This window comes from Crocodylus siamensis, chromosome 2 (genome assembly GCF_052110815.1).
Source record: "Crocodylus siamensis isolate JL-2025a chromosome 2, ASM5211081v1, whole genome shotgun sequence".
In the NCBI taxonomy this organism is placed as follows: domain Eukaryota; kingdom Metazoa; phylum Chordata; order Crocodylia; family Crocodylidae; genus Crocodylus; species Crocodylus siamensis.
The window spans coordinates 134,328,199-134,344,070 of record NC_143396.1 but is presented as its reverse complement, the minus strand read 5'-3'; positions in this window follow the sequence as shown (position 1 = coordinate 134,344,070).

Below are 15,872 nucleotides of genomic sequence, written 5' to 3'. Positions count from 1 at the left end.
GCAGAAGTTGTAAAGCCTTGTTTTGCAGCTAAGTATTCACAGTGATTATCAACCTCTCCCTCACACACAAACACAATGACAAAGCAAGATGGAAAATAACTGTCAGGATTATTATGAAATGCATAGTTTACATGCTTTCATTCATTTACCAGTGATGTGAAGTAACATTGAAAATGAGATTTATTAGCTGAGTGCTCCATTTAAACATTCAAAGGAGAAATCATCACAGACTCAGAGCTTACACTTAAAAGGAATAGATTGTCTCAAGACTCAACATGTAAGCAAGTGGTGGGGGACAGAGAGAGAATGCAAAATAATTCTTGCCTTGCCTCCTCCTCTGGAGCGAAAAAGCCATCAACAGTTACAGTCCCTGGGTCTGGGGGAGGAACTGGAGAGTTTCTTTCTGTAGCTCCCATGGATGAAGTGCAAGTCTGTACCACCTTTAATGCAATGAATGAAATGAATAATTGTGTTCGTTACTTCATAAACACAGAACCCACAAGCTGGCAGAAATCTACAAAGCCACTGATTCAATGTATTTAGCTCAGTTTGTTTAAAACTGGCCCCGTCAGCACTTGAGGAGCAATTCTGCTTCATTCCAGGGAGAAGTCAGAGACATAATGCATTCCTAACTCAGGGTGACTCACACAACAAGTGCATGTTCACAGTGGTGGGGAAGGCTTTCCTGGTGTTGTGTGAGAGCTTGTGTCCTCTTCTGTTTTTATTAGGTACTCTTGGCATTGCATTTTTCCCCCGATGTCTTTCCAATTATTGTGTTACTCCTAGCCTTTGGAGCTTCCTTACAGGGCAAATTCAAACAGCAATTAGGTCTTTTGAATTGTTTCCTTCAAGCCATCTGCTTATTCCCTCCCATATCTTGCTGCCTTCAGGCCTTGCAAGACAAGCAGCTGTTATCTTATTAAAATCCCAGGTATTGCATCTTGGTTCCTTTCAAGGACCATCTTGAATCTAAATCAGTAGCACATTGTAATTTCTCAAGGACTTGGCAAATTAGCACACCTCAACAATATCGTCCTTTCATGTTTTCCAACCGTTTCTCTTAATAATAGCAGTCAAATCACTTAATAAATGGGCACTTTATTTGCAGAATCTTTCATAAAGACTGTTCAGTAAAGTTCATTGTCTCTAACCTTTCTGAGCACCCCAGCATATATCCAGCACATTTCCTTTCCAAATTCCATGAAGACCAAGCCCACTGAAGTAGGCCTTATTATTATAGCATTACATCCTCACACATGGCAACAATTGTTCAGAGGAAGACAGCAGTAGGCTGCCACACACCTTGGTCAGCAGTTCAAATGTGTAAAGAAGAGAAAGGCCCTTTCCCCTTAGGCTATTGCTCAGCTTTATTTCTGTGTTAACCAGGAGGCAGCAGAGGGCAGAAGCAAGAGCTGTTCATCTGTCCCTCCCCCAGGTCCAGCCTACAATCTTTGGGGACTTGCTGGAATATGTAGTTCTGGGCCCCCCGATCCCTCCCTGGAGCCAGGGCTGGGGCAGGAGTGGAGATGAAACTCCTCCCCCACTCGGCCGGAAACTAAATGAATGTCCCACCACACCAGATGCAGCAGGAGAGGTGGTGGCTGGAGTTTCTGGCGGTAACAAGGTAAAGAAAGATCAAACCTGCTAGGCAGGCAAGTGAGCTCCTTCCACAAACATGGGAGGAGCCACAGCCTCTCTGCCCAGCTCTGTGGGAGCCCCTGTGGCCATAGGGTCTGCAGTATAAGACGGGCTGGCCCTCCCCTCCCCACAGCAAGCAAGTGTGTAAAGTGAAATGGTATAGAAAGTGCTGCTCAAGAAAAAGGGTGAAGTAAGTTGGTCCTCTTCCTACAAGGACTTTGTCACTCTCTAGGTACATCTACACCTGCACTTTAGTGTACAGTAGACTAATGTGCTGTGCAGTAAAGTGTAACCATTTACATATGCCTGGCAATTCAGCTGGTGTAGACCAATTTACTAGGGCTGTGCAAAATTTCGCCTGGTGTTTCATTTTGAAGCTGTTTCAATGCATTTTGAACTTGAAGCAGCAACATTGAAATGAAACAAAAGGCTTTGAAACAGCTTCAAAATGAGGGCACTCAAAATGTTTTGAAAGCTTTGAAACGTTTTGAGTTTCGAAGCTGGGCTTCCTTGGCTTGCAGCTAAACAGAAACAAAGGAGAGGGAGGGGGAAGTGGGGGGAAGGCCTTCTCTGATACTGACATCACAGTGGGGACCAGCGGGAGCTGGGAGAGGCGCTGTTCCCCTGGGTACCATCGGGGGTTACAAGGAATAATGGCCACAAATTGTTAGAGTGCAGGTTCAGGCTGGACATCAGGAGACATTACAGTCAGGGCTGCCAGGCTCTGGAATAGGCTCCCAAGGGAGGTGGCACTCTCTCCTACCTTGGGGGTCTTGAAGAGGAGGCGGGACAGATATTTGGCTGGGGTGATATGATCCCAACACCCATTCTTGCCCAGGGGGTCATACCCAATGATTTGTTTAGGTCCCTAAGTACTATGATACTGTGATCTAGTTCTCTGTTCAGTTCCCCAGCTCTCTGATTGCTTCCCCCAGCTCTTCCCACTCTTCCTGCTGAAACTACAGTGGCAGCCTGCTGAAACATGGTGCACAGATCTGGGGGCCTGAGCCCCCCGGTAAAAGCTTGGGAAATTATCAGAGAGCTGGGGGATTGAATTGGAAGCTGGGGGAATGTTCAGGTCCCTGAATGTTCCTCCAGTTCCCTGTTGGATTCCCCAGGTCCCTGATCTTTTCCCCAGCTTTCCATGGGGGGCGTGGACCCTGGATGATGCGGGATGACAGCAGGCTGCTGCTGTCTGCTGGAACCTTGCTGAAACCCTGGATGCAGATCTGGGGGCCTACACCCCCCAGGAGGGCTACGGGGCTATGCCAGACCCCTCTCAGGGGGTGCAGACACCTGGATCTGTGAGTGGGATGACAGCAATCTGCCAATGCCAGCTGGAGCCAGAGCCAGCACTGGGTTCTTCCCAGTGCAGCTCATGCTGAGCTCCAGGCAGTCTGCCCAGCACTCTGAGTGGGCTGAGCTAGGAAGAACCCAGTGCTGGTCCCAGCTGGCAGCAGCAGCATGCTGTCATCCTGTGTGAAGATCCAGGGGCCTGTACCCCCCAGGGAACAGTCTAGCACAGCCACACAGGCCTACTGGGGTGTTCAGGCTCCCAGATCTGCATGTGGGATGACAGCATGCTGCTGCTGCCGGCAAGTGATAAGAGTTTTGCTTTGAACAGTTTTGAGGTGCAGTCTCCCCAAAACCTATCTCCTTGAAGCTTGGCAGGCTTCATGCCCTCAGAAGGGGCTACAATCCCTGCAATTTTCATCCGAATCAGGCAAGATGTGACAAAGTTATAAGGTATTTCCATGATTCCACAATATAGCCTATGGGTGACTTGTAGAAACAGCAAAACAGTTTCAACAAAACAAAATGGAACTGTGCTTCAAAACAAAATGAAATGATGAAGTATAACACCATCCCTTTGAAATGCTGAAACAGAAGTCAAAATTAAATGGTGCTGTTTCGCACAGACCTACAAATTACAGTGCTGTTGGATATAGTCCATTCAGGCACAGGTACTATCTAGTGGTAAAGTAAATTACTGCACTTAAACGCATGTGTAGACAATGATGTTGGGATTAGTTTACTCTGGCTCAAATTGCACTAGAGTTTATTCAGTTGTAACTGCACATGTAGATGTGCCCTCTGGATGCGTTCACATGAGCACAGCCATGCAGTATGTAGTGCTGCAAATACATCTGCAGCACACATACAGCAAAGTCAGGTGATCTCTGAGCTACAAGGGCATGCTGCCCATGCATGCACTGCTCATTTTTTTTTTACCATGGGTTTTTTTGATCTCTGGGGTAAAAAAAACCAAACAAAACTGTGGGAAAAAAAGGGAGTAGTGCACACATAGGGAGATCACGCCACTGAAAAGTGGACCTGGGCTGCCTGGAGCTGTGCTGCAGCTGCCAGCAAAGCTTCATCCAGCAGGATCACCACTGCTGCAACCCCAGGAGGCCCGCAGAATCCCAGGTAAGGCTGCTGGGGCCAGCACGGTGCCCCCAGCTAACTTGCCACTTGAGGGGTAACTTGCCACCCTCCACTCTGAGGTTCTGATAAGCTACCATCTGGCACTGAAGTTATCGACAAGCAACAGATTGAACAGCAAAGAATCATGCATGCAGCTATTAACATTCCCCAGCATTTAACACATCCAACATTCATGAATTCTGCAAAGAAATTGGTGGAGCTCCCTAAGGCAGTTTAGACTTTTAAGTGATTGTGATTATATTAATCATAAAAGACCTGGGTTTGGACTAAGCTTGGCAGACTTTTAAAATGATTTTACAGGCTGATCTATATTTAAACATTGGCTTTCAGTTGTCCTGTACCAGCATAATTCAAACTGTGACTTTAAAGTCTCATTGTACATTAGGACAATTGTGTAATGAGCAATCTGGGGGACACACATGATGGTGACACTATGCTACCATTCAATCAGTAACAGCACCATTGTCAGCTACACCCTACTGAGATCTAGAAATGCTAGCAATGTAGGCATTGCCTTAGGCATTCTTCTTGGGTCTCGCCAGCAATTTATACTATCTCATATCATCTAATGCAAAGGGTAGTTTTGCCATATCCATATTCTCTCATTCAGGCATTCTGCTAATGGAAAAGAAAAACTTGGATGATACATGTTCCCTTGTGAGTTGCACAATAAGTAGGATTCACGGTTGTTATAAGTTTTCAGATAGCTTAAGAAGGTTGTGGTCCCTTGCCTGGAAAGAAAAAGCATCACTAGCATGCATCTCTGGACTGGCATTGTGAACAGATAAATGGAAACATACAAGTAAAGCTGGTTAATAATTTTCTGATGCAACTTTACTTTTTTTAAGCACCAAACTGGATTTTTGACAAGACAACCATTTTTTTAGAAATGTTTCTTTGAACATTTTTTATTTGTTTCTTAGTCCAAAATTCAATTATCCTCAAACTGAAACTCATAAGCCAAAAAAAATCCCAATCAAAAAAAATTGAGTTTTTGAACCTAAGTTTTTGGGATTTTCCTATTTTTTGCACAGCTCTAATATTAAGATCACATTCCATTCCAGAGGTTAGGGTCCTTTCTGACTGTGGCACTGAAATCACCTCGAAGAATAAGTCTGGTCTCCTTCCAGAGAGGGAGATGTCCACATATAACATCAACCCAGTTCACAGACAGCTGGTTCAAAAGAGTGCCTGATTTTCCAGATACAATTTTAAACTATTCCACGCAGCTTTAAACCAGTTTAACAGTCTTGTGTTTCTGTCCACTTCAGGTTAAACTACATTTAAACTGGTCTGTATAAATAAGAGTGGACACATCTACACATCATCCTATGTCGCTGTGGTGACATGGTACATTGCTATACAACATGCTATGGCAATGTAATGTTCAGGTGAATCTACACGTGACCAGCAGCTATTTTGCTGTAGAAGCATGCTCCCATTTTATCATGCCACTACTGCGAGGTAGCGGCTAAAACTAAATGTATACCACATACACGGTGCAGTACAGGAAGTTATTGCACTGTGCTTTAGGACTTCCAAAAGCAAGTCCTTAAGCACAGCACAGTAACAACTTCTCCATAGGGTGACATATAGATGTGCCCGAAGAATGTGTCCAGGAGTAGGTGGTGTTTGATTGATTGCCATTGACCTGTCAGTAAATTTTCAGTGTGTATACAGTAGAAGGAAGAATTTAAATTAGCTGATTCCCATTTGGTGAAACTCAAATCAAGGTAAATAGCAAAGTGTTCTTGGTCTAGATGCAGAAGTTGGACTGATTTAAACAAAACAGAAGTACCTGAAAATTAACTAAAAACAAGATAATACAATATTAGTTCTGTGAAAATGCACTTCACAGGACTTACACTGTCTGGGCACTTACACTGGGTGTGGTGCACATTTAATTATATTAGATATTAAACAGATTTTGTTTAAATTGTTCCTATTTCAGTGAGCAAACAAAACCTCTGATTCCTGGAGGCACTGCCAGATGAGAGTAGTTAACTTGTGAAAGTGGTGATTAGGCTAGAAAGGAAGTGTGTTCTTGCTGTAATACCTAGCATTTTAAATTTAGTTCAACTACTTATTACTAGAAATATAATGTAGGATAATAGCCTTCTACTATAAAACATAAGAACTACTCCAGACAACAACAAAAAGGACAAATATAGATAATGGAAGGATATAGTCTGGCAATTCATTCATGATGGATTTAGTGTAGCACAGGGACTCAAAGACTGAGAGAGAGGTAGCACTGCCTTGCCCGTTCCTGGAACAGAGAGGGTGAAATATTCAGTTATTAAGAGTGAGTGGATGGATCAGTCCTGACCTACCTGTATCGTAGCTGCTGTGTTTTCAGAACAGCCTAGGGAAATGGTGACAGCAGGGCAAAGAGCATCTCCTCAAGGCTGCGACTCATAATTTTAAACATTTGGAGGGAACATTACCAAGGCTGATATGTCTAAAATGTAACTTACCCTTCAAATTCTATTGGGCATATACAGACAGGACTAGCTAACATCATACTAAGTACATATACAGAGATAGATATGCACACAAAGGGTAAAGCACAAAATAATCGTTGGTTGCAAAATTGAACTGTCTAAAAACCCAGGTAATGCAAATATCAGATTAACGCAGGCAGTTCCACATGCCTGTTCAGGGTTTGTATATGACAAAATAAATGGTTGTTTATGATGCTACTCCTTAGCCAAAGTAAGAAGACACAGTATGTGCGGATGAAATTGGAAATAGTCCTAGGTGCCCTGTGGGGAACACAAGGATCCCACTAACTCCACAGGATGAGATCCCTGAACTGAGAGTGACACTGCAGAAAGGCAAGCAGCCTCCCATGGTTGCTATTTTTCATGCAGGGCAGGGGCCAGGCAAAGCCCTACTAGCCAGCCAGCGTGTGTGAACTTGTGCAGAGGTGGAAACAGGCTGCACAGGCAAAGAACCCCTGAAACTGGCAAAGACTGCAAGTGAGGAATTGGGGGCTGAAATGTGAAAGATAATCTCTAGGGTAATATGTTAAGATTTCTCAGACTCCCTTGCAAAAGTGTCCTCCCAGAGCAGTGCTTCTGAAGTTTTTTTACACTCAAGGCACACCCCTTCTCAGACTCAATGCACCTCTCCACAACTTTTGTAAATTAAGTGGCACCCCATTGCAAAAACTAATTTATTACCATGCTTACCTCCTTGCAGAGGGGCCAGACAGCAGGGGTTAGGGATCATCTACGCATGGAGAGCCTGAGCCTACCTTATCTAGTTATCTCCTCACACTCATCAGCAGCTTTCAAAGGATCCCATGGCACCTAGTGTGCCCTGGCACCCTGGTTGAGAATCATTGTCCTAAAGCTTCGAGCAAAGCAAGGTGTAAAACAGCCCCAAATCCGTTGGTACTTGATATGTATAGCACCCAAGGTTCCAAGTGCAGTTTGCAAAGGAAAACCTGCCTGTCCCTAGCTGATGGTATCCCATTATAAAGATGGACTCTTACTTAGTAGATACCTATGGGACTGAATCATGGACCTTTCAGATCTTGAGACATAACAACTATAGCTGGCACTACAGAGACAGGGCTACAACTTCTGTGAATCAGCACGGGGGTGGGGAGGGGAAGAGGAGAGGTTGTGAATACATATTTCCCAGTGGGTTTCTTCAGTACCAGATCATGGATGGTCAATACTGAGAACAGGACTCAGTGAATCAGACCCCAGATGAAACATGGGCTCCCACTCTGGGTAGGTCATATCTGCCACTGACACACATGTGAGGTGCTTGGCTTTAAAATTTCCCATATGCTGGAATCCCCTGGTTAACTTATCAGGCAAAAATTGACCGTAGTATTCTTTGCCTGCTGGTACTCACATTATTATTAGGCTATGAGATGCACATCCTTTAAAGGACAGACAGAGGACAAGGCCAATTAGAGACTGATGTACAGCATTTATACCATTCTTCGTCTCTTTGGGTGGGTCTACACATTGCCATATGTCAATGTTGCTACAGCGCTGTGCTTTAATACTTCCTTTTGGAAGTACTAAAGCATGGCGCAGTATGGGTGGTTACTGTGCCTGTGCGTGGTGCACAATTAGATTTTACTGCTATGTTGCCGTAGTGGCACGCTATACCAGGGGAGTATGCCACTGTGGCGACGTTGCTGCTAATCATATGTAGACCCACGTGATCGCTACCTTACCATAGCACTCCGTATGGTGACATAGCACATCACACTGGCACTGTAGGGTGATGTGTAGACACGCCCTCTGTGTATTACTATGGATAGCACAACTTTTAAAATTCAACTGTGGTACACAAACCACTGCCATTATGTATATTAAGAAAGGATTAAATATAGCACATTCAGTTTTTTATCCATTTTCTTTCAATGCTGGTGTCATTTTGCTCCCCTCTTCCCCTCTCTTAAGGATTAATGGAATAACCTTTCTACTTTCACATGGAACAGAACAGTTTGTTTGAAATTAGCACTGTTCAGAGTTCTGCCTGACTCATTTTAATTTGATGGAAAAATGGACAGTAGATGTCTGCAGGGGTTTTATTATTATTATTATTATTCTTTTCTAAGTATGAGGAGAGAATAGATTTTAGGGCACTGTTCAAGTCAGTTCACAGAGCTTTCCTAACAAATGTGTGTCACTCACAAATGCAGCAGATGATGACTTCTTGATTTCAATTGCATTTTCAGAGGGCTAGTAAAATGACCTATGGCCTTATTACAGTCAGGTCTGGTGAGATGGGAAAGAGTAATTATAGTGTAATAAAGCATATGCAGACTCTATTTAAATGGCAGAATTTGCATTTAAATAGAAGTTTCTAAATGAAAACATGTAAGAACTTGATAGGTGCAATATTTGGTATACAGCTTAAGCCAGCAATCAGAAACTGCACTTATTGGTATGGCACGTTGTTTCTTCTGTTGACAGGTGTGTGGCATATTGGTTCATGAAAAATTAAGACTCAGTTTCAAGGTACATAGCTTGCTAAAACCTGTGTGTCTGGATACTTCGCAGTTTTTGACCCACTGCCTAGTTAGCATGCTAAATATTTGTCTAGTACAGCATTTCCCAACCAGTATGATGCAGCACACTTATGTGCCATCAGGCAAGTCCAGGTACGCCACGGCATTTTGGCCTGGTGCCACATCCCTGCCTGGCTGGAGGCATGCCCCACCACCTGCTGCTGCTGCAGACACCGACAGATGGGGAGCATGTCTCTAGCCCCAGATGCTGGCTAGCTGGTGTGCACCAACCCTCATCAGCTTCTTGGCTGGCCGTGCGCCAGCCCCTGCTCAGTTGGTGTCCAGCTGGCCGTGCACCAGCCCCTTCCCCCACTCTGTGTCTGGTGTGCCATATTGTTTTTTTATTTAGGTAAGTGTGCTATGGGGCAAAAAAAAAGTTGGGAAACACTTGTCTAGCACCATACAGAAATCAAGAATAGTGATATTACTGATGGGACACATCTTTATTTCACCATAGACTATGTGTTGGAACCAAAACCAAGGCATATTTTAATTTAGCAAAAATGGGCAACTTTGCAGTGAATGATAAAAAGCATAAAAACTGTAATTTATGCAAGATTAGACCATCCTAACTTATAAGAAAATGCTCATATCCCTTATTTTTAAAAAGTCAGTTTCCCACACTGAAAATTAAAACCAAAATTGGAACAAACTTGTCTAAGCACTTTGGCATGGTTTTAAATCCACTTGTGTATCTTGAATGAGAGAGAATGGCTGAAATATTATGGTATTCATAATTAAACTTGGAGAAGAATATGAAAAGGGAACACAGTGCTAGTAGACAAGGACTCTTTTGAAAACTAAAGGGTGGGAAAGTAAGCCATGGAAATGCAGCATTGAAAAGAATACCAAAGGCCTTATTCTTCATTCATTTCCACCAGCATTAGACAGATACATGAAGCTGGTACAAGTGAAGGCAGTTAGGCTGAGAGACTCAGGGGGAAAAGAGTACTAGAAGAGAAAGATGCACTGTAATATATCCACTTTGGATATAGGCCATCCACTTGACCCAGGCGAGGATGATTTCCTGGCCCTAGTCCACAATACAGTCTTTTCTGTAGCTGGACATATCAGCGCAGTCACAACGATATGAAACTGGTATGGGGGCGGAATCCAATTGCATGTGCTTAACCTAAAGACGAAAAAAAATTGCAAATATGAACACATTTTGCAAACACTGAAAACTACAAAAACAGAGTGGAAAAAAAAAGAAATGTACAGGGTTCATCTAATATTAATCAAGCCAAAAATAGGGAAGCAAGTAATATGCTTAACAGGCAGGGTGCATCTACACATGCATATTAATGTAACACAGTAAACTCGGGCATTTATCACGCTGCAGTATATTGCTCCCACACGCCGTGTTTAAACATGCAACCAGGAATGCAGCACATTGAGCAGGGTCAGAGCAGCACTGGCTGGCAGCGGATCTGGTGGGACAGCCTGCCAGCCCAGGGCTGCACTAATTCAGTTCAAAATGATGTGGAGGGGCTGGCTAGGTCATGAAGGTACTCCAGTGCAGGGCTAGCCAGCAGGCAACCCCTGCACTGAAGCACCCTCATGTGCCAGCCAGCCAGGTTAGTATCTACATGTGTGCTGCTGTGCAAGAAAAATATCTGCAGCAGGGCAGGACTTGTTTACTGTGGAGTAGATTAATTAGCTCTGCAGTAAATAAGTCTCATAGGCTAGGGACAGACATTACACCTAAACCAGGTTAAGTGATCAGAAACTGGTTTAAACCTGTAACAGAACAGATGTTCAGTGCAAATAAACCAGTCTGAAAATGGTTGAAAGCTGTTTGATATAAACCTGGTTCAAAGTAGTATCAGACTTAACTGATTTGCCTCAAACTGGTTTATGCAGTGTCTGTCCCAGATCCCTTGCTGGTTTCAGTTAAATCAGAGTCCCCCAGAATCCCATCATGCTCTCTAAGCTGGGTGGGGCTCTCTGCTCCACAGCAGGGCTGGCCCCTCCCCCCTGTTCCCTGGCTGGAGCTTGGCACAGACTTGCAGGCACAGCAGGGCCTGCTGGCTTCCTTGTACCCCACTTTCACACACCCCACCTCCCTACCACTTGCTGCTTAAGCAGAGAGCCCTTCCTCCTCTCTGCCACAGCATGGACCATAACCAGCATGTAGTATGCTAGCTAACACAGACAAGTGTCTGTGTCTGTGTCCCTCTCTGATTTCATTGGGATAGGCAGACAGAACAGTCAGACTTAGGGCTTTTGGAGTTCATCAACAGGTAAACTGGTAAGCTGTTTAAGAAGTCTGAAATAATGTGGAGAGAGGCTATTTTGCTAATAGGGTGATAAAGACTATCAGCCCCTCCCTCCCCCACCCCACAGCTGGCTTGCTTGCCTTTCAGTTTGCCACAGACAGTATGATGAAGCCGGGAGGGAGATTGAAAAGCTCTGTATCATCAACAGATGCATTCAGTGCAACCCCTCCTCGCCCCTTGCCTCACAGTGCTAGCGTGCTAGCTTGGAGCATCCCCACTGCTTGAGCAGCAAGCGAAAAGCCTGTGATCATGCAGGCAGACCTCCCTAATGAAAGAGTCCTTCCAGGGCCTGGCCATGCCCCCCTCAGTTCAGCTCCCTGCAGAAGGGAAGGGAAGGCTGCTCTAGCACCCCCATCTTCTAGGTTGAGCCACTGCAGGTATGTGTCTGAATTTGCTTGGTCCAGAGAGAATGTCAGTCCAGTTTCAAACCAGTTCAGTCTAGCCAGGTTAGACTAACCTGCAAAGATTGAATCAATTCAGGCTGAGTATTTTTGAATGTCTGTCCTTAGCCATATAGATGTGCCCGCAGAAAATGAACACAATGGGTTATGTTGCAAGTTGAAATATCCAGCCTATTTCTAGAGCTGCAAGATTATTGAGTAAACTGGAGATGTGCCTTCCAGACAATTACAAAATACCCTCTTTTAGTCGATTCCTTATCTGATCAAATATTCTAGCAAAATTCAAGCTGCCTGCCCAACAATTACATCAACAGTGATCAGTCAGTCTATTCCCTGAACAGTGCATTCTGTCAAATTGCATTACTTTGTTGTGCATCAAATCATATTAGGTGATGCTGTCCATCTTTGGCAGATAAATTAATGGAGGGATAACATAGCTTCATGTTATTTTTAGGATTTACAGAGTTTTTTTAAAAAAGAAATACAGCTACTAAATACTGTTAACTCTCAGTGAACAGAAACTGAAAATGTCTGTAGGTGCAAAATGTTTATTTTATATATATATATATATATATATATATAAAAATATAAGTGAGAGGAATTTTTTCAGGCCTCATCATACATTATACTTACAGAGTCATATCCAAGAGGGGATACAAAGGGTAAAAAGGTATAAAATATTTCTACTTAGGGGAGTGTCAAATGCAGACCACAGTGATAGCATATGGTATATTTTCCAGTGCCAGTCCATAGCTTAACAAGGGAAGAGCACTGGACCCATAGATTTACTAATTATAAGGCCATAAGGGACCGAGTTTGATTTTCAGTACAACATGGCCATAGTACTTCCTCGAATTAATTTTTTTGAGTTAAAGCACATATTTAAAACAAACAAACATTCCAACATGATTTGAAAAATATCAAGTGACAGAGTAACATGGATCTACCACAATATTTGGTAAAGGTGTTGCAGTAGTTACTCTTACTTCTAAAAACAAAAACCAAAACCCACCACCTTATTTCTAGTCTGAGTTTGTCCACCTTAAGCTTGGAGCCATAAGGTAGTTCTCTTTCCTATGCAGGAACTTACAGACCCAGATCAAGTCACCCATTACGTTCTTTTTAAAAAGTAAAATGGGCTAAGCTGCTGGGGTCTTTCATGATGTGGTAGGTTTTCCAATCCTGGGTTTTTTTCTGTATCCTCTCCAGTTCATTAACATGTATCTTGATATGTGGATCTCAGACAGCAGTGGAGTTTTCCCCATAAGGACTGATCTCATAGCAAGTTATTATGGCTATCACATACAAAAGACCACTCTGGTAAGAGAATTCCCCAGATTAGTCAAGCAGAGAGTACTCCAGCTATATAAGAAAGAAACAACTCTGGTCCAGAGACTTTAATGCTTCCCTGCAATTTGGCCAGAGGCACTCACTGAAGCCAGAGAGAATTACTTGCATCCCACACTGGAATTAGAGGCCCCTAAAGAGGGCAGGGCCAGAGAAATAGAGGAGGACCATCCCATCACTTCCAGGAGATGATCTAGTTCTGTGTCTGCTCTCCATATATAGCTGATACCAGAAGAAGAACCTGAAAGGAACCCCAGAAGGACTTTATGGAATAACTTGTTTAAAGAAGGACTTTATTTTTAATTTCCAGCAGCTACAGGTTGGCTTTGCCTTGATGTCAGGCCAGATAAATGCCCCTAACACCAATGGCATGCTGTGGGACTCAGAAACACTGCAAATATCCTGCAATATTTTTCTGCACCATTTCTGCAGGGACCTGGTGCATTCAGAAAGACAAATGGGTTCATGTAATGTGCCTTTTACACGGTGCATGGTATATGCCCAGTGTGCCTCATTACCCCTGGGCAGGAGAAAGCAACTGTCTTTATCTACTGATCTTCCACTTTGTCTGCATTCAGGATCTGATTTCAGATGTGCATAGCAAATGAGAAAAAATAAATAAGTAGCAGATGCACAAATCCTTTATGAGATGCATAATTAATGGAGTGAGAGAATGCATGGTATTGAGACAGACAGGGGGCATCAGCCACTAGATATTTGGAAGTGTTTTTTAGTGACAAAAAGATGGTAGCATGCTAGTTTTCACAATCTTGGTGTCAGTCTGTAAAAATATAAATCTTTGTAGTAATTATTTTATAACATAGCTGGTGGCTTAGTAAGTGCCCATACATGGCAAAGAGAGAGAGAGAGTATCATATTTTACCTACGAGAAGGTCATTATTTTTCCTAAAATTACAAGGAATGTAAAGTAAACCTAGCAAAAATGATTAGGAATTGCTCTTGTGGGGAGTTGTTATACAGTTTCTAATGGTGTAAAGGTGTGTTAATTACTTCTATTTAATAGCAAGAAGCACCTGTTTACCTATTATCTGGAGAAAATAAAAAGCCAAATAATTCTTCCCCATCCCCAGTGTGCACATGTGTGTGCATGCATGTGTATGCATGCACACCCTCCCACATTTGTCAGGGCATTATATGGTAAAAACAACACATTTAACTTTTAACTCTATTGATACTATCAGCAGCTTTCCCATGCTCTGGTAGATTTGTTTTCCTAAGCTTCACACTGAGTATTTCTTCCAGTCTGATAGCTCATTCCTAGTCTGAAAATGTTTTCTTTGACAAGATCTGGATCCCTCCAAGAGATTAGAGTGATTTAAGTTAAGAGAGGCTTGTGCTTTGCTTCCCTTCAGATACAGAGATGCAAATGCAAAGGAGCTTTAAAGGTCTTTGTCCAAATCAGCTTTTTTCCTTCCACCTGTTCTAGGAGAATCAGTCATGTCTTTGCAAATCCCACTTCCATTAACCTTTCGAGTACTGCTGACATTCTTGTACAGTAGGTCTCCAGCACCATATGTCAAGAACTGGCTGACATATCCTTTAAAAGTCTCTCTTGCTATATCCTGACTATTTCACTTAGTTCACAGGTCAGGTGATTGACAATATTAAACTGAAGGCTAATTTAGATTTTAAATTAATTCCCAGACTGAAATGATTGCTTTCTTTCCTGCTAACCCTGTTGAGTTCTCAATGGCTAAAGGTTAAGGAGTGAAAGTAATTTTTGTAAAGGTAATAATAATGTAAAACTGAAGTAAGATCTGGAAAATTACCCGTATTAAGTATGTATAGGAACAGAGGATGAAAAAGAAGGTTAAGGCTTTACCTTTCTTGTTTATTTAAAAGCTGAAGAAATGACAAAGAGTAATTTGTCAGGGGAGTATTGCCACGCTACAACTATTATTTATGGTAGTACCCACACTTAAGGACCCATGCTGCTCCACATACTTCATCATCTACAGAAAAGTCCTCCGGAAGTCTGTGGTTATATTGTATTTGCTCAAGTCCAGCCATAAATGAGAATAACTCAAGCCACTGGCATGAGTAAGAATGCAGCTATGTTGGCCACCACTGAATATATTTTGAGCATAAAGTAAAACTAAGTATTAGTTGCCATCCACAGATTCAAACAAACAAAATTTGGCTTGCCATGTACACATTCAACTCATGCACTCAAATCTCTCTCAAGTTACATTTATATTGCAGTCACACCAATGAAAGCAGTTTAGTGTAGACATATTCAAAGATAGTTGAACAGTAACCAGCTTGGGTATTAGTAGCAGTCTAGCCATGGCAATGCAGAGTTCAGCCCAGACTTCAAACCTGACCCTAAAGCAAACAGAGCTGACACATGAGCAGGAATAATGTTCAGTAACTCCTGTTACGTAAGATCATAAGTGTGAGGTAGTATGCCTGACTGTAGTTTTATAAAGGTATATCTTATCTGTCACTTTTGAAATGAAGTTACAAATCGATAATATGATTATTTATTTCTCTGATTTATTTTAGTGGTTATCCCAACTCTCACCTGCCACATCTTGATGGAAATATATTTTTCTTCTTTTATCAGGAGGGATCGACTTAAACACCACTAGATTTTTAACCGGAATATGTTGATTTATTTTCCAATACGGAAGCTTTAGAACCTTCTTCAAAAGACTGCAAATACTACCTGGTCTATTATAAAAAAAACCTCCCAGTGAT